A 21,166-nucleotide genomic window follows, 5' to 3' on the forward strand; every position below is an offset into this window, starting at 1 on the left:
GTCTGTGTCCCAAATCTGTAGGTCCGTTCGACTTTATGCAGTGCTTGCTGTTTAGAAATTTTGTCCAGATTGACGCTGCGTCGACATTGCTCCAAGATCAGATGATTGATTCAGCCAGTGCAGCATCTGAAGAGCAACTGCAGGAGTTGAGATGACGACACCAAAATTACACGATTGGCTTAGTTCATCGCATGACAACAACCTTGTATGTTTCAGGTTTATTATTTAAAAATTCCGATTCAAACATTTTAAAACAAACAATTCACTTTTCATACCCTCTCTATCTTGTATATATCATGCTTATTAAAAGACTAAATATATTTTACGGCAGTAATCATGTTTTGTTAAATAATTTGGTTATAAAGGCTTGATTGTTTGCATCGGTGTATTTTCCACCTTTTTACAGACTATTTACTGCATTTAGCTCTATAAACAATTTTAAGTTATATATTTTAATGAATAACCTAAATATTAACTCAAATAAGTATCAATAAGTAATAACAAAATAAGTATCAAATAATTATTATCATTGATTCTGACACCCTAAAGGTTTCTTAACAAATTAGGTTAAATAATTATTTTATTAAACAATATAAAATTATTTAAATGATTTTTAATTTTTTTTCCTGTCTAGACATTATGCACAAGTTTTAAAAGTGACATTGCTGTACCTGCTTTTTGTAGGAAATTACTTAAAGTGTAGCTCACTTTTTTTTTAGGAATGTCCTTTTGTTCAATCTTTTTGGATTAAGTGGCTTTTTAAAAAAATGCTTTCATTATAAAAAATAATCTTAATCATTGTTTGAGACAGAATCAAAACACCTTGTTTTACATTATTATAAATTGGAAAGTTTTATATCTATAAATAAATGCAAACCCTTTTTAGCATAATCAAACAAGAAGTATTAGCCTAAAGAGGGATGTTTACACTCCTAAAATTTGTGCTTATTGCTTTGTATTTAATAGGCCTATTAATTTGTATGTTTATACCACCCTCTCGTTTCCCCTTTTTCATAATTCATAATTATTCATAATTCCCTTACTGTTTAAAAATGAACTATAGTTTGGAGAGACTGTATTCTGTTTTATTTTTACTGTAAATGTTTTGTTATTATAAATAAAAAATTTTTTAAAATGATGATCATGCCATGTGATCGGTCATCATAACTGCTGCAACTTTGAGCCCCGAAGTGTCCAGCTGTCCGACTTGATGACTCCATTTTCAACTCCGCCCCCACCTGCGCTCGGCTAATCTCGTTAATCACCGACTGCAGTCATGGTTCAAGTCGAATGTACCTATTGACATCCAACACAGCCAACCCACGTATCCTATAAACGCAAACGAAACCAGCAAAAGCAAAACAACAGTCCCCAAAGTAAGGTAAAGTCCCCCCTGTAGAGGTAAGGTTCATTCATTCGTTCGTTCCTTCATTCATTCTTTTTTCTTCAGCTTAGTCCCTGATTATCAGGGTCGCCACAACAGAATGAACCACGGATGCCCTACCAGCTGTACCACCAGTAATGGAAAACAACCATACTCTCATTCAAACATACACTAATACATTCTTCAATCAATTTAAGCAATTAAAATGTTACATAGTCACTCAGTCCGTTTCTCCATACACATGCTTTAGTTATAAACCAAATTAGACAATCATTATAATGCCGTCAAAGATAAATTATGAGGAAACACAAATAATTCTAACCTCTAGTGTCTTTCATTCGTCACGAGAGACACATTAAACGAACCATTCATAAATGACCCATCTCTAATTAAAACACAGACCTTTCACTTGAGCATGGCTTCTGTGATGAATGAATGCTGTTTTGCTCAAAAGTCAGTCTGTGTGTGTCAGGGTCAGGAGAAGCACACAGTGCATCGGTATAATAATCACACATACAGCAACATGAAAGGAGCGGAGCTGTAATTATGCTGAAATAATGCACAGACAGACAGTTTGCGCCCACTGTCGCCAGCACTTACATGTACACCCACTTGCCTACTTCATTTGCCCACCAGCATGTCCAGTACTAATGATGAGGGGCTATAAATCTCTGGTGTGCAGCTCTCAACAGCTCCTGATTTAATTGGACAGAGAAATGATTTCCCGCAAACTGCAAAATTATATATTGAGTAATCCATTAAAATGAATGTTTTTCTTTTATTGTGGTTCACTATTAAACAAATGAAAATCCGTCTCTCCTCCACTGTACACTATTTTTTTTTCTTTTTTTAAAATGTATACATGTTCATTTATTCGCATCCCTCTGCTGCCGAAAACACCATCAGGCACAACAATGCGAAATGTATTTGTGTTTATGAGTGCTTTCATTTAGATTGGCTTTTCATGTAAAACGTTTGCTTTTCCCTAACAGGATTCATTTACTGGCTAAGTGGATGAATATATTATTGCTTTGTTTCCAATCCTCCTCTTTATAGCTCCATTTTGCTGCTGCCCTGAGAAACACTGACACAAACAGAAATAGACTCACCTGAAAAAAAAAATAGCTTGTGTTAAAATAGTAAATAAATCCAGAGGTTAAAATTAAGTAATTTTTAGTTGACGATCAGGAATTGTATATAGCAGGTGCATTAGGGATACAGTATTATAAGTCTGAGACAGCCAGTGATCATTTAACATAATTAAATGTAAATGCTTCACTTCTATTTGCTGCATAAAACATATACCAGAGTGCCTGATGGTTCAATCTGCTGTTAATTAGGGACTAACCCGAAGGAAAATGAATGAATGAAATGTTTCACTACTCAGGTCTTGTAATTTGATTCTCTTGGTTTGCTTGGTCTGGACCAAAAAAGAAAAAAAATATATACAGTATTTACAGATGTGGCCTTTAGAAATGGGAGTCTCAGGGAATAGAACGTCATGGCTAGCCACTGTTAGCCACAGCACTCAGAAAAATTCTCTGTTTCAGGAAATACATTACCAGTAGGGGGCAGCTGAGCTTCATTCTCAGTAGTGGCCAAATCTGAAGGCGGAGGACTAAACGCTCGCGGGTGTTTCTCAGTGAAAGTTGGAGGCGTTTTCTCTATGTTTTGTTCATATTTGCTAAAATCTAATAAGAGAAAACAGTTTCACTTTAGACATAGTATTGCTGACTCACCACAGCCATGGCTCTATACATTTTTGACTGTAGGTCTCTGTAGAGGAGGCCAGCTAGTAAAGAGCTGTGCAGGTAAACCTCACTTCTCTGACCTCTAATGCTGTGTTCACACCAGACGTGAAAGAAGCGTCAAGTTTGAGTGTTTTACATGTTAAGTCAATGCAAAGGCGCAAATATATATCCTGCGGCGCAATATGCGCGAATGACGTGAATGACTTAGCGCCTGTTGATGGTGTCTCGGGGGAAAATCCTCCTGCCTACACCGACAACATTTCATCAAACTGGGCTCAGCTCAGTCAGAATCACCATCATCCTTCATCATCCAAGTTAAGTTTCTGGCGAAGTTTTTGAGCTCACAGAGTTGGGTGCACCTCTGAAAGGATCTAGCCCAGATAGCAGGCAGTAATCGGCCCGAGCTCGGCTGCCCCCCGGCGCCTCCGGCTCTGACTCGGCATCGGCGAGTGTTATCCGGGCCGAGTGCGGCCCGCAGCTCGCTCGCGCACATGCGGTTGTGATGCGGCTGTAAAGCACTGGCCCGATTCCGGTCAACCATATCCTGGCCGCTTCTGGCAAGGACTCGGCTGATGGCAACCGATTAAGTTCTTATTTTATCTCGTAGTCTGTTAGCTCCACGTATAATGATAACTTGAGAAAATATTCATGGTACGATAGCAAAAAAAAAAAAAAAAAAGAATATTTAGTGTGGATGGTCGCAATGTTTAGACGCAAACAAAACAATATTATTTATAAATAGATTATACATGTCATCTAGAGAAAAACTATGTAAAATTCGCTTATTTTTGAGATAGCACGCTCCTGTGCTGACTTTTTTTTTAAAGCAGAAGTTGGTTTCACAATAAACACATGCGTGACTAAACTCATGATCCAAACTCCAATCCAGACGGTGGCGGTAATGCTCCAAAAAGCTGGTTGTCACCCACCATGGCACGAAGATCACAAGAAGAAAAAGTTTGGTTTTTCAAAGAGATCACGTGGATTCCGGTCAGAAAGGTAAGCTTTTTACTGCTTGTGTTCTGTATAATTAGCGAATTTAGAGCTTAAAGCATTTCCACGGTGTTTGGTTGTAACAGCGTTTAGTAATTTAAAACAGTTTGATACGAAATGTAACTTGCTTTAAGAAACACGACTGGAGCTAATGTATGCTAACGCTAACAGTTAAAACACGTCTGAAAGTTCCTGTTCCTTTTACACAATGTTAGATTGTAACGTGTGTAGTAACTAAAAACTATTTTAATTATGTTAAAGAAACATGAAACGAATTTGTGTGTATGCTTACTTTGCGTTAAAGAAAGTTTCTGTAGACGAATCCATTAACTAACTTGGCAAAACGTGTTTTATTCCTGATTTAACATTATATATATTACTATGCACTTTAATTCATATGTGTTAGCCTATGTGAATCAATTATATCTTTTGTTCAAGCTGTAATGGTCAGTTAATGTAAAACTGAACGTCTTAAAGCAGATTTTGATGTTTTTTTATGTTATTGACAGTGATAAATTCTGATTTAAATGAATGGGTAACAATATTTGTTCATTAAGTCTTATTGTTCTTGTTTAACAAAGGTTAGTGAGATCATTTTGCAGCACATCACGACCAAAGAAGTCAATAGCACACTCTTTTGAACGTGAATAGGCATGTTATAGTTGTGTGCTAAAAGTCCATTATAAGCTGTAAACTGCTGATACATTTTCAACATAGATTGAGCTTTTCAGACATTACATTACTAATTGCTTCACAAACAGCTGAAATGGTTTATTGTTATTGGCTATCATCATCAAACATTTTTCACAATGGTAGGTTAATCTTCATGGGTACAGAATAATGCATGTGCTTGACCATCTTACAAATCTATGTCTCAGATTCATAAGGCTGTCACTCTGCATGAATCTCTGAATAAATCTTGTGCAACCTTCTGTGTACTGATTATTTACACTATAGGTATTATATGCATTAATTAACTTTGATAGTATTTCAGGATTTGAACTTTTCTTTACGGGAGGTTAACAACAATGTGATGTTTTATTATAGATGCATATGAGGAAGCTCGACTCAAACATCCACACGCAACTGTGATTTCTGACTGGTAGACAGATGAGGATGATGATCGCCTGTCATACATCTAAAGACAGAACAGGTTTGTTTGCAATTATTTTAAACACATACTATCAACGTTATGTCATTGATCTATTACAACCTGTGAGTTTTGCCCTGGCACTATACTAAAGTGATGTTTTGTTTTGTAAATGTATCTGATTAAGGGACAGTATAGACACATCTATACCGTGATGAAGAAAAATTACTTGGAACAAAGAGGCTGGATAAAAGGCAGGTATGAAGATTTCAGAAATCAATGCAGCACCACAAGTACCATCACCATCAATGACTATGGCAGAAATCTTAAGACCACCATCAAGATGCACAGATACTGTACATTCCAGTACACCAGGCGTGTCCAAACTACGGATGGCCCGCGAGGCTTTTTATAAATATCAATAAAATCTGGCCCGCTAAACAAAAATGAACGTAATTCAATAAATAACCACCGGGTGTCGCTATTACATGCATTCAATTAAGCAGCAGTTCTTGTTATGATCTATCTATCTATCTATCTATCTATCTGTCTGTCTGTCTGTCTGTCTGTCTGTCTATACACAGTTGAAGTCTGAATTATTAGCCCCTCATTGATTTATTTCTTCTTTTTTAAATATTTCCCAAATGATGTTTAACAGAGCAAGAACATTTTTACAGTATGTCTGATAATATTTTTTCTTTTGGAGAAAGACTTATGTTTTATTTCGGCTAGAATAAAAAGCGGTTTAATTTTTTTTATGAACCATTTTAAGGTCAAAATTATTAGCCCCTTAAGTCTTCAGAACAAACCATTGTTATAAAATAACAAAACTTGATTACATAAACTTACATAACATAAACTTGATTAACCTAGTGAAGCCTTTAAATGTCACTTTAAGCTGTATAGAAGTGTCTTAAAAATATCTAGTCAAATATTATTTACTGTCATCATGGCAAAGATAAAATAAATCAGTTATTAGAAATGAGTTACTAAAACTAATATGTTTAGAAATGTGTGGAAAAAAATGTTTAACTCTCCGTTAAACAGAAATTGGGGAAAAAATAAACGGTGGCTAATAATTTAGGGGGGCTAACAATTCTGACTTCAACTATATATATATATATATATATATATATATATATATACATATATATATATATATATATATATATATATATATATATATACACACATATATACATATACACATATACACGTGTCTGTGTGATGTATGTAAAATTTGGCCCGCGACAACGTTTGTTTTTTGCATCTGGCCCTCGGCCCAAAAAGTTTGGACACTCCTGCAGTACACTAAAGACATCACTAAATTTGTTAAGGTTTAATGCAGCTAGAAAGTAAAGATCAACTAGAGAATATCAGCAGTGTCTAACCCACTGTTGTATTTACAGAAGTTGTATGAGAATAAGCTACAGGTTGATTTATACTAATCTGTTATTTTTCTTTTTTAGCACGACTGACTGAAGTTTTAAAATCATGCAACGTCATAAAGCAGCAGCTGGGCCTGATTCTCACAAAACCAAAACAGACGTGATGAAATTCCAGATGTAAACACATTTGACCTTCCTTTGGCCAATTTGATTTGGAAAAGCTTGACAATCAACTAAAGGAGCAGCCTGAACAAATGAAGAAACTGGTAAGTTCAAGCTCTTGCTAATTTCAAAGTGTTTTAAGTTTATTTGTTTTTTTTTATTGTTTTTTTTTTTTGCTTCGTAGGTAGCCTACTTTTTTCCTAATTTTTTTTTTTTATTTTTTTTACATTAGTACTTGTTTACTACTAATTATCTGTTTATCTTTTAATCACAGATGGAGTGAGGACAAATGTCCATACCACGCCACTGACAAAGAAGTGGAAAAATGCATTACAAGGTAGCTACAACTTGCCCCTGACAGGGATGGAGGAAGAAAGAAGAGAAAGCTAATGTGTCAAATGTCTACATCACTATTTTGTTTTATTTTTTAAACAACATTTTAAGTGTATTAAGATGTTCCCTGATACTTGAACAATTTGTTTCTTTCATTTGCATTTATATATATATATATATATATATATATATATATATATATATATATATATATATATATATATATATTTATATATATATATATATATATATATATATATATATGTATATATATATATATATATGTGTGTGTGTGTGTGTGTGTGTGTATATATATGTATGGTATGTATGTATGTGTGCGCCAAATTCTGAAGAAACATCTTGATACATTTTTAATAAACGTAATACAAATAAAATTATAAATATAAAATTGCACAAGACGTGTATATATATGAAATGTATAATCATGTCACTCATGTCTTGCTGTTTGTGCAATTGATTTTGTTCAAGTTTATTTAAAAAAAAAAGTTTGACTTTATACTTCTGCAATTATATATATATATATATATATATATATATATATATATATATATATATATATATATATATATATATATATATATATTTGTTTGTTTATTATTATTTTAATGTTTTATTAAAAAATGTTTCAAGATGTTTCTTCGGAATTCTGCAGTACTTTTTACAAGTTTGACTTGGATATTTTACGGATTGTCATTGGTATTTTTAAGATGTTTCTTGCTATATCTTAAATTGGTTTCTATATTTAGGTTTATATAAAATTTAGCTGTTTTTTACAAATTTTTAATTCAAGTCTATTGGGAAAACAGGGTTGTTTTAAAAAACATCTGTGTTTGTGTGTAATTTTTAGATTTTTTAAAAATCTTTCTGTGTGTCTTTATTGTGTTGTTTTATTGTTGTTTTTATATTGATATTCTTGTGCACTACAAAATTATTTATAAAATTTTAGTACTATTTTTTTTCATGCAATCAATAAACGTTTAACATTTATTTTGTCATTTGTCTGATTATTTTCGTTACAGAATATGTATGCAGTTTGCACTTTATTTAAAGGTTTAACGCAGTGCTTACACTTTGTGTTTACATTATAGCCTGTGTTTGCTGTTATATAAATTCAAATGGTTGTAATACCATATATCAAGTACCAATGTAATACCAAAAGGTTTTATAAGGTGTATAAATACGGAGTCGCGCCAGCTCCGGGCCGCAGCGCACATTACCCTCGCGCCGATTCCGGCGCGGATGCGCAGCGTCGGCTCGCTTACGGCCGCCGCATCTGGCCCGCTTGATTCGGGCCGGAATCGGGCAGTGAGTCCACAGGCATCCGGCCCGAGTCCGGCAGCCGTAGTTGGGCCGAGGGGTTAGTCTCCGGCAGGCGACAATCTAGCCGGAACTGGCCCGAGTGTATTTTGCTATCTGGGAGTGAACTCAGACACTGCTCCAAACCAATCAACGCTGTTTTTCAGCCACTATAAAGCACACAAACACAGTTATTTTCCCAATAAAATACATGTAAGCCATTTAGCAACGAAGTTACAGTCACAGTCAAAAAACAGTTCAATCCCTGCTCAAAGCAGGTTAGGTGGTGTAGAACAGACTTACACCTTCATACAAAATGTTTCACACTGCGCAGTTAAATGTTCTTTGATTAGTTCATTAAACTGTTAAAGCCAAAACAAATGGTAAAACACAGGTTGTAATTTAATTTAAAATGGTATAAATAAATAAATAAAATGTAATTTATTAGCCTATATTGGCTAAATAAATATAACACATTTTTTATTAAATAAATAGGCTATTTTCTGAAAAATGGCCATGTCTATGTTTATTCTATCGAATGAAACACAAATGACAAATAAGTATATTCAGTGTATTTGAAGAAGCAGTCAAATAGGCACAAAAAATATGCTACAGCCCACCTTAACACTTAAATGGGCTAATAATAATGGAAATAAATGAAAGATAAATAACTTTTTTTTGTGATAGCAAGAGAGAATATTTTGGGAGTGCTGTTACAAAGTGTGCTGTCTCAAATGACAAACGATTGTGCATTAACACAACAGGTTTTATTTGCGAACATTTGAGCTGGTTTAAGTTCTTTTTATTTTCAGTTGTTTCATTTTTACAAATCTATTTATTTAACTTGTTTGTTAATAAATCCTTTTTTTGTTTTTTACTTTTGTAATTTGATTTTGTCAAGTTTAAAAGGTGTAAATGTTGCTACCAACATGATTTAACGTGTGCGTTTAGATGCATGTATATGTCTGAGAGACCATCTGAAAAAACATCTGAAAAAATGCTTGCTTCACAGCTCTGTCTATGCCATGATCGGCTGGGTTTCTTTCTTTCTTTCGGAGATAATCCTTGTCCACTTATCTTTATCAAACTGATCAGAGAGTTGCCTAAAAATGACAATTTAGGAAAATCCCACAAATCTACATAAGTTGAACATTCATGTTTAATGCTTGTAGCATGCTAAAATATGCTAGAAATGGGTTAAATCATGTTGGTTTACTTAACACAAGAGTGCTAATTTATAGTTAAGGTAGCAACATATTAAATCATCTTAAAAAAATGTCATATGTGAATCATATGAAAATGTTGAATACAAGAAACATGCTTAAAATGACACCAATGTTAAAGCATGTTAGCAACATGTTAAAGCAACATTCTAAAAGCACAAATAAACATCATAGTCATGCTAAAATGCAACAGAATTCTTCATGCATGCCAGAAATATGCTAGAATCTTGTTAAATCAAGTTAGAAAAAACAATAATTTGACAATAACAATGCTAGGTTTACGTTTAAACATGTTATCAAAGTGTTATTATCCAGAAACATGGCACCTATAGTACATAGTACCTACAGTACATTTACCTACATTCACTGAATCAAGCTGAAAACCCTCAAACTTCAAACCTTAAAACATTTTCCAAATTCATGTCATGCTTTCTCAAGCCAACATAAATGTCAGTCTTTGCAAAAAAATTATTAATTACTTTAAACCCTAACTTTATAGCAGTTTGATAGTCATCCCAGACTTCTGTACATGAAATATTGCATCTTACTATGACATATGAAACCGAAAAGATGCAGAAATACAGCATGTGTGTTAGAGAGTGTCAATTAACTGATACTACGCAATACAGTTACTTCAGCTGTGATGCTCCTGAAAGATTTAATCCTTCAACCAGAGCTTTATAGGATTTTTCCCTTTTTCCTTTCCCTCTCCTGAACTTCTGCTTGTCAGAATCAATAAAAAGCCTTAGTAAGAAAACAAACGAGTATTATTAGCATGAAAGGGCATTTTGTTTTTGTGTAGATCAATTGTTTCACAAGACCTTGTAATTAAAACCCAACTAGGAGTTTCTTTGGTACAGTAGTTTGTTAGAAATGAACACTGGAATGCCGGAGGCTGAGAGGTGCAGGGGGGGGAAAACTGAAGGGTTTGAGGTCATTATTATCCAGCACAGCACAGATGGAAACATCATGTAGAGATTTCATTTAATGATCAGCTAAAGATCAAACATACATTCACTGCACACCAGAATGTGGTCTAGAATGCTGACGTGGCTGAGAGAAATGGAGCAAAGTGAACAAATGCATTTCTGAGAGGCTCATGAACCATGTAAAGGTGGATGCGAGGATCATTTCACTCATATTTTGTGGACAGCAGAGAAACATGAACCTTCTAATGGAGAGCTAAACCAGTTAAAACAGACCTTAATTGTTTAAAACTTGGACGACTACTTCAATGCTGGTTCCTATGAGGTTTTTCAATTCATGAGTATTTCTTTTACATTTTTTTTTTTCAGTTTATGACAATTAGCATTTTTATTATAATATTATTATTAGTAGCAGTCATATTATTTATTATATGCATATTAATATTTGTTTTAATATAAACACGTTTAGATTTGTCTTAGTTCTTAGGTTTTGGAGACGTATGCATCACCATATGGGAAATAAGAACAGGACATGTGTTTGGATATAAACACATGTCCTGTTCTTATCCCACATAGTTTTTCAACCACATTTTATTGTTATTGTTCATTTATTCACTTGCTGGAAATTAGAACTGAATTTAGAAATAGTTTTAAAACAAATTTTTGCGCTTAACAACACCATAGGCACAACCCTGTTGGACCATGCGCCAGGGTGCAAGCTGTATTTTTCCGTCTTTAAAATGGCAAAAGTGGATTCAGACACGTCCTCAATGCTGTTGCGCCAAGCGCTTTCGTTTTTTTGTCTAGATCGTCAATATTTACTCATACAGAAATGACTCTAAACTTTTATGAATTTGTTTCATCTGTTGAATGCAAAACAAGATATTCTATAGAATGTTGGAAAAATACAACCATTAAAAAAAAAAACTAATTCTAAGCAAGTCATTTTGGAATGCACACAAAAAAACATATATGGCATACTATATACATCATTTTTAATACATTTTGAAATATACGTAGCATGTACATGCTATATTTCATTCCTCCACGTACCACTAGAAGGAAGCCTGTGTTGAGAACCACTGGCCTATTCATTAAAAAAATAGTGGTTAAAATATGATGGAAAACACATTTACCAAATATATTCCAGCATGTGCATCGAAAAAGTGATATGATTTTGTTTTACCAGATCATGTGATGACAGAAATAGGCACAACGGGACAGCATTAATAGACAAATCAGAAAAGACCACATTGCAGAACATCTGATATGTTGTTTTGGTCATTTTAAAATCCCTTAGCCAAAGTCTCATTCATTCATTCATTTTCTTGTCGGCTTAGTCCCTTTATTAATCCAGGGTCGCTACAGTGAAATGAACCGCCAACTTATCCAGCAAGTTTTTATGCAGCGGATGCCCTTCCAGCCACAACCCATCTCTGGGAAACATCCACACACACACACACACACACACACACACTGGACAATTTAGCCTACCCAATTCACCTGTACCACATGTCTTTGGACTGTGGGGGAAACCGGAGCACCCGGAGGAAACCCACGCGAAAACAGGGAGAACATGCAAACTCCACACAGAAACGCCAACTGAGTCGAGGATCGAACCAGCGACCTTCTTGCTGTGAGGCGAACGTGCTACCCACTGCGCCACTGTGTCGCCCTTAGCCACAGTCTGTCACAACAATTTCCATTTGTCTTTCTGATATTTGGTGGCAGTTTAACATGTGGCTTTGACTGTTTAGATAGAAATAGTGCATTATTGGCAAATGCTTTATGCAAAAGTTTTACACAAAAATTTAATTCGCATCTTTGGATGGAAACAGCTGTTTTGTCCCCAAAATTCTTTGTGTTCATCAAAAGAAAGAAGCTCAAAGTAAGTAAATGATGGCAGATTTTCCATTTTTGGGTAAACTATATCACTTTAAAAGTATTGAGGTTTTGAAGCCAGGTTTAGAAAAACAGTGACGTCTTGACATGTCGACAGCACAAGCAAACTCTATTTATCGTTCTCTTTGAAGTGGTACCCTATTTACTAATATAATTACAATGAATCATTTGAAATCCATATTCATTTAGATGTAAAGATGAAGTGTACAGTACATGAAAGAGCTTGCATCACCTGTTATTCAGTTTGGATTGGCTTTGATGTAACAGTGGATTCAATCTTTGCTCCTACTGTAAGATTCATCTTGTTGAAGAACCTGAAAGGGAAGATAAAGAAAGTATTTTCTTCACAGTGTGGCACATCAAACAACCACTAGCTTTCTGTTCAAGGTTAGGCACACAATTAAAAATCTGTACAATTCCTCATGGCACTTTTGCTCAGTAAAAAAACATCATTTTTGCGTCGCCAATACAAGCGCACAAATTGACAGCTGAAATAACCGAGAATTATAACTCGCTTTTGGGCAATCAGAGATATTAAGTTATCTTAAAACTATCATTCCAGCGCATATGTCTGTTGTAAAAAGAAGACACTACTGTCAGCTGTAGATATACACAAACAATCCCTCTCATTACAGCATGCTCTTTTGTTGAAGCTATTATGCAGACTATGCTTCAGGCCCATTGCTGGAAGTAATGGAATATCAGTGCAGCTCTAATTAGGCTTGAGTCTGATTATTACAGAGGCCTAATTAAAGATATTTCTTATGCGGCTTATGATGCATGGCATGTATAGGATTGAGCAAAAACCTTGGGTGAACACCTGAAGCTAAATAACTAGAAAGCGTCTGTCTTAATCTGTGCGATTAAGACAAGTTCATTACAGACTATTTTAAACTTCAAGGTAACCCTAATATTTTGGATTCTGTACACGGTAAAATCAGCATGTTTGGCATGATGTTGATAAGGGCAAAATCAGCAACACATTTCTGGCAAACTTCTACACTTTAAATATGTGTGGGAAAAAATATATAATCTAAATAGAAACTCATTTAGTATTGGGAGCCTGAAGATGAAATCATTTAAAAACAAGCAGATTATGCATTATGTGTTGACAGGTTACAAACATTGTAAAACAGAATACATTCAATACTCAAAACAAAAATACTCAAAGTATTTGAGGAAATTAATAATCTCAAACATTAAACTAACTGATCTAAAGTACAAATGAAATCAAATCTAACCACATGATTTTGTTAGCTCACATTGCTATAATATAGATTGCAATAGATATGGTAGGCTCAGAATGCTGTTTTCATTCATCGACATGGTTAATCAGCTACAGATCGCATACGGCTGTGGACAGAAGTTAATGAGAATTATTTATATAATTAATTATATATTTATTACATTTCCAAATAATTGCATTGTATTACCGTCTACCCTTACCCTAACCCTAAATCCAACCTACACAGGGGCAGAAGGCCCCTACTGGCCTATATCTATCAGTTGATAACCACTTATAACGGCCATTCAATCAAGTGATAACATTCAAACACCCAAAACTCCTTTCCTGATGCCTGCTTTACTACATCTATTCAGCTCGCAGTAAAAAAAAACAAGCAACAGCCACTGGTTTCTCATTTAATATTCCGTTTCACTAGGAACTGAGTCACAATATAAAAAAAGAAGAAAAAAAAAGCTTCCGGTTAATGTGGACTTTAAAGGTAAGATTATGCTAATAGAACAAATACATTAGCACATGCAAATAGCTTGGATAAACTTTTAGTTTTTTATTTTAATTTGAGTATCTACTGATACTGAAACCCTACCCGATACTTCCATATTAAATCAAAAAAGAATAAAGAAGAACGAAGAAACAGATCCAGAATGTTCCTTTTTTTTAATTCACCTTATTATAACATTCAACAACTCAGTTAATAAACAGAGCACTTCTGTGAGGTAGCTTGAACAATCAAGTAATAAACAACATAAATTCTTTAATTTTAGGACTTTAGTGCAACAGGAAATATAAAAAGAATCTAATATAAAATCAAACAGCACCTCAACTTAAAACACCCAAGTTTAGATATCTATGCCAATGTTGTCGTCATCAACTTTATACTACCTTCAGACTGCAGATAAACTCACGCTTAAAAAAAAAATTCGATCAAGTGATCTGGACATCTCTGATTATTTATGTCTAAAAATTCACAAAACAACACTAAACATTGTTTAATTCTCTGTATCCCTGAAAACTACTAATCTGCCCCAATAGTCGGTCTAAGTTTAGCTTACAGTTAAATTGCACTGAACTTTGTGTCTATGAAATAGAATAAACTTTCATCTATTTAATTTAAACTGTATGCTTGTACAGTGAGAATGGTCAATAAAACCATGTTTCCAGTGATAAATTAATAATAACCACATTATTTCTGTTTCCACTTCATATCTGCAAGTTTGAATCATTTTAAACTTATTTCGAAGCACAACTGACTTATAATTTGACTTTTCTTTAAGGGGATAGTTCACCCCAAAATGGAAATTGTCTCACCATCTTTTCACGTCATGTGTATAGTATGTACTGTATATATATGTGAGTCTGTATGTTTTAAATGGCAGATTGATTGATTGATTGATTGATTAATTGATTTACCTCTCCAGGGACTGCTGGTGGAAAATATCAACTTGGCTAAAACCTGGCACCATTCATCTTTCCTTTTGACAATTTATTTTTGTGCATGTTCCTGTTAAATAATAAATTTAATTCAATTCAGTTAAAAATCTATTTGAGTTTCTTTGTTTATGTTGAACACAAAAGATGATGTTTGGAATGCTGTTACTGGCACCTGTTGACTTAAATATTTTCTTTTTCTTTTTTTTTTTTACTATGGAAGTCAACGGGTCCCAGCAACCAACATTTTTTAACCAACTTCTTCTGGTGTGTGTTTAACAGAAGAAGAAAAAGTGATAAAAAGGTTTAAAACCACATGAGAGGGAATAAACAATGACGTCATTTTCATCCCTTTAAAGCACAGTAGTCAAAGCCAGTTCCTGGAGGGCCGCAACTCTGCACAGTTTAGTTCCAACCCTGCTTCAACACACTTACTGTAGGTTTCAAATAAGCCTGAAGGACTCAATTAGTTTGATCATGTGTGTTTAATTAAGGTTGAAACTAAACTGTGCAGAGCAACAACCCTCTAGAAACTGGCTTTGACACCTGTGCTTTAAACTATCCCTTAAACTACCCCTTTAAAACAAATTGACCTTTTTAAGTTGCTACCAAACAGGTGTCCATATGGTTTACGATGTCAACACAACACTGTAACATTTAAATAAGCATGAACGTGCAGAACACAGGTTTGGTAACATCATAATTGATATGCAAATAGAAGTCAAGGACTAGTAACTGCTCACTGTAATTAGTGCTATGAGCTGTAATTAGAACTATATGGCGGCCTGAGCCCAGACTTTTGATTATCGGTGAATTAGGCTACATTTCCAAAAGACAAAGTGTTGTTGCCTGCTTATGCCGCTGCGACTTTCTTATTATTTGCTAACTGCTCCTTCTATCATGCACTTACTTGCAATTATCATGCAATTATCTGAGCGCTTCTCCAAGATGGCAAACAAAATGCATACAGATCATCCGAGGAGGCTTGACATCAGAAATACTGATCCGGTTCTGCCTTTGTGCCGGAGTCTCTGTGACAGAAATGACAGGCTGTTGTCGGTGGACACTGGTGGGGAAGAAGAAAAAGCGACTGAGACATTGTATTTATCATTGTTTCCTTTTGTGTACATGAAGCTTGAGGCAGAAAATCAGCAAGGCTAGAAGGTTTTTTTTTTTTTAAACACATGCATTCTCAAATCGGATTTGCACTTAACATGAATATATAGAGACATTTTAAGGTATTCCATTTGGTGTTGATCCTTTTAAATTATTCATATACTTCGTTCAGACGCCTTGAAAACACAAGAATGTCTGGCTTCAGATGATATGATGTAATATTGCATTAAAAAAGTGTCAAAACTTTCTAACAGCTGAACTGAACACTTTCGACAAGCAAAGAGATGCTGTTGGACAGCTTATCGTCACACGTCTGTCATTATCAGGAGATTCTTACAAGCAGGCAGAGTTTAATTGTGACCCATCGCTGCATCAAAGTGATGCTCTTTCAACCTCCAAACTCAAAAAGGGGTCTTTACAAATTACAGAAAATATAAATTACTACAAACAACTAACCCAAAGATAATAAAAAAAAAATAAAAAATTAATAATAATAATAATAATAATAATAATAATAATTCCTTACATTTATATAGCGCTTTTCTGGGCACTCAAAGCGCTTTACACAATGGGGGGGATCTCCTCATGTGCAATGTGCAGCATCCACCTGGATGACGCGACGGCAGCCATTTTGTACCAGACCGCACACCACACACCAGCTGATTGGTGGAGAGAAGACAGTGGTGAAGCCAATTGAATATGGTGAGGGTTAGGAGGCCATGATGGACAGAGGCTAGTGGGCAGATTTGGCCAGGATGCCGGGGTTAAACCCCTACTCTTTTTGAAGGACATCCTGAGATCTTTAACAACCACAGAGAGTCGGGACCTCAGTTTAACGTCTCATCCGAAAGACGGCGCTCACTGAGCAGTATAGCGTCCCCGTCACTATACTGGGGCATTAGGACCCACACAGACCGCAGGTTGGACGCCCCCTGCTGGCCTCACTAACACCACTTCCGGCAGCAACCTAGCATTCCCATGTGGTCTCCCATCCAGGTACTGACCGGGCGCATCCCTGCTTAGCTTTAGTGGGCGACCATGTGAGAGTTGCAGAGAGCTGGCTGCCAGCAAAGATATCATGTTATTTCAGCTTCCCCCCAAAAACGGATTATATTTAAGGTGTACAGCACAAAAATATCATTCTGTTTGTGATTTCTAGACAAGATTTTACTAGAAATTATTATTCCAGAGTTTACTAGTATGTTCCAGGGGAAAAGGGCTTTCATCTCCTGACACCAAAAAAAAAAAAAAGTCATGATTTTTTTTATGATTTCTTTTTTCAGCAGATTTCCACAGTTTTTAGGGTAAAATGTTAACTTGGATTTTGATTCAGTTTAATATAAAAATAAAAAATGCATTTAAGTTCTGCTATGGCAAAAACAACAGAAACATAAACAGCAGCAAAACCTAAAATTAAATTAAACAAATTATTTGTTAAAATGAATCTGAGAATATTTCAAACAAAGTATAATTGAGTTTCTCAAAACGGTAACAAGTAACAAATCCTTCTTATTATCAATGCATAAATTAATTCAGTAACATTTAATAATCCATTACAACACTTTCAAAAACACTACAACAGCAAACTCAAGCATTAGCAATTGCAGGACTTGGCCACTAATCCCTTCAGCCTGAGCAATATATAACACACATCCTTGAACATCCTGAAGTCGAATAATAATAAAAAACAAACCAAAAAAAATCACCAATCTAGAGCCACAAAGGCCCAAACCCAGCTGAAACCGCAGTGAGGCCAAATGAAAAAGAGACTGAGCGACAGCATGTGTCATAGAACAGACAGGGGCTGTTATTTCAACACACAAACCCAAACACGCTTCACGCACACACCGTATCAGTTATGTGGTTTCCAGGCATTCCGTTTTATTGCTTTCTCCTCTATCCCATCATGGTAAGGGCTGCCCTCTACAGGCTGCCAAAAACCACAGAGATGAAAAAGAAGGAGTAAGGTAATGACGACGACAAGCAAATTGATGCGGGCTACAAACACGCTCCATATGTTCACCCAGATCTGCTCATTAAGACACCACTGCGTTTACTGCTGCCGAGATCATCTATTCTCCACCAGAGACATGCAGGGTTTAATCCTGTAACCTCCGTCTCAACACCTCTCCATCTTCTTCTCAAACTCGCACTTTCAAAATCTTCTCATTTTCACCCGCCAGAAATACACCCGTTCACACCAGTGCGCGGATATACATGCGCACAGACTCCGGTTAAGCCCTCGTGACGCACCTCGGAGGAAGATGATACATTTTCATTGTGTCTTTGATAGCGTTTTTCGACTCTCTCTGCTCACACGCAAAGCTCTCCGAGAGGCACCAAACAACATCAAGGCCCTGTCTCTGCAGAGTGTGCGTGAATGTCGGATGAAGAATGCAGATACAAGCATCTACAAACGGGGGGAAAAAAGGCCTGTCAACAGTCTGTGGACAGCAGAGGCCTCTGTGAACTATAGTATATCCGTGAGGGAAATCCCACAATGCACTGAGGCCTATTCAAATTCTACTGTGAAGTGTTTCAGTGGTTGTGCCAAGGTAAGTGTAGGGGTTTAGGAGGCATTAATGGGCCTCAGGAGGAATTTCTGATGTTTGTTCAGCCAATATAGTTTCTCTGGGGAAAATATGAATACACAATACATATAAATTCTGTGTGCCCAGAAGCCTGAAATGAACTCGCACACACACAAAGGGTGGTCCCAAACTTAAGGGGATAAATTGGAAGTGTATCTACTTGTGTTCTAATTTTCATTACAAGTTTTATAATCAGCATAACCATTTGAGGGGGAAAAGTTGCATGAAATTCGAAAGCGAAATTGAAACTTTATCAGAACGTCTTATTATTTGGTTTGCCCTCCTTTTGCTTTAATAACAGCAGAACTTCAGCTGCATGAGATGGGGAAAAAAAGAAGAAATTACAAACTTTTGCAACCAACACTGTTCACTGTTACATTTTCACTTATTTCCAACACACACACACCTTTTTATTCCCAACACACACTCTTATTATTATAAGATTAAATATTATCTTGTTCAGAGAATAGGCAATGCCACAGCGGAATGAGCTGCCAAATAGGGCTGGGTGATAAAATTGTTATCAATAATTATTGACTGAACACTATTGTCAATTTCGCTAAAAAAAAAAAAAAAAAAAAAAGATTTGGAATGTTGTTTCGGTATGAAGCACTATAGTTTTATTAAAATGTGGTTTCTGAACACAAGCCTTAGAGGCAATGCCAATAAGCTTGGGGTGTTAATTTGTCATTTTCAATGGAGGCGTGCAACTTGCACAACGTTTTTAATTTTCTCCTTAAACTTGCATCAGAGCTGCAGCAATGATTTTCCCCTTTGTTATCCTCTGAGAAAATGGTTGATGAAGGAGCATGAATGCAAAGTCCATAGTAAATGGACAAAGAATCCACAAGCACGCACTTATCACTTTAGGTCAGAATAACGAATGCAAAATTGAGTGCCAAATAGCAGCAGTGAGGAAATTGTAAATAAAAAAAAAAGAAAAGAATGTAAGGATGTCACCAGATTGGCTTTTTGGTTTCTTTTCTTGTGCATCCCAACCCCTAGCACCCACTAGTTTTTAGCATAGGGGTAATGAAGTCTTCCAGCTTTACTATTTGTAATGTTGCAGTATGTATTTGAATAATGATGACTGATTCCCTTACTTGAACACTCAGATTTGATTATTAGATTTTTGTGTTGTTGACCTAGTTTGAGGTTTACTGTATCGTTGTTATTCACATCTTAAAGTTTGCTTTGATTGTTCAATATTTATTCTTTACCATTGCATACACTTTGTAACATTTTATTTATCAAGTTTAAGAGTCCCTTTTAACTTGTATGTTTATTTTATTATAAAGAAATCAGATAATTTGTTTGAATATTTTTGCTTTTGACTATTAAGTCTATTTACTTTAGTAATATTGGCAAATTAAAAAAAAAAGTGGTTTTGAAAAATACTAATATTCCTAAATGAATTGTAAAAAATATTCAATAATTACCGATATTTAATGATATGAAACATGATATCATGATCTTTTTTTTTTTTTTTTTTGCAATATCGCCAGCTACTCTGGCAACCCAGTACTGAAAAAAAATTATATTGTGAAATATTTGTACAGGTTTAGGGAGTCTTTTTTTTATCATAGAGAAGTTTCATAAACTAATTTCGAGAGGAGCACGTGATATGATTGTGCACCGCTGGCCACTCATCCGTAATCAGTAAATTGATCAGAATCAATCTAGTGATCAGAATGATCCGAGATTAATATAAAGAGATCACTTTCTCCTTATTGCTCTATCTTCGTTTTGGAAGAATCCCCCCTTCCACCCCATCTCCTCCTTTTTTTTCTCCCCTTTTAAAGGGGCAGCGATCGAGACCTACCTGATCTCGGTTCTCCTGATATGCTTCTAGACCGGGCGGGAGCCCTGGGCTCAATTATCTCCGAGCTCAGGGTTCTCTCCCGGGACAGCATGCCAAACCTGCTATAAGTGCCAAGCATATCTAAGTGGGAACTCTTGAAATATATTTTAAATTGTAGTTTTTTCTTCAATGCTGAAAACATTGTGCTGCTTAACAGGTGTGTAAAGGTACACAACAAGCTTTGTGATACAGTGAGGGAAGTCTATATGTGTGATTGTTTAACGATGTCCATCATTGTTTATTTTGTGCTATAACTAAAGCAAAGAGGAAGGAATAATCTCAACTGAGTTGCCAATTACATTAGAGCATTTTGTTTTTAAATGCATACGTCTTGTTATGTAATGTAATATGTATTTATATAGCGCATTTATAATCAGTGGACATACACCTAAAGCACGTCACAATCATGAGGGGGTCTCCCCACTCCACCCCCAGTGTGCAGCATCAAATTGGATGAT

General features: G+C 35.4%; 1 long non-coding RNA gene across 3 annotated transcripts; it reads left to right on the forward strand.

Moving 5' to 3' along the window:
- The first annotated feature begins 4,062 nt into the window (after positions 1-4,062).
- Positions 4,063-8,109, forward strand: LOC147842638 (uncharacterized). 3 transcript variants are annotated; one of them, XR_015497858.1, is made up of 5 exons: positions 4,063-4,134; positions 5,176-5,281; positions 5,406-5,476; positions 6,688-6,872; positions 7,043-8,109. It is a non-coding gene; the product is annotated as an uncharacterized LOC147842638 (long non-coding RNA). The 3 variants fall into 3 exon arrangements; XR_015497857.1 differs by lacking the exon at positions 4,063-4,134 and having other exon boundaries at positions 5,144-5,281; XR_015497859.1 differs by lacking the exons at positions 4,063-4,134; positions 7,043-8,109 and having other exon boundaries at positions 5,144-5,281; positions 5,406-5,472; positions 6,688-6,855.
- The last annotated feature ends 13,057 nt before the right edge of the window (positions 8,110-21,166 follow it).

This window comes from Danio rerio, chromosome 8, assembly GCF_052040795.2.
Source record: "Danio rerio strain M-AB ecotype USA chromosome 8, GRCz13ab, whole genome shotgun sequence".
Lineage (NCBI taxonomy): Eukaryota > Metazoa > Chordata > Actinopteri > Cypriniformes > Danionidae > Danio > Danio rerio.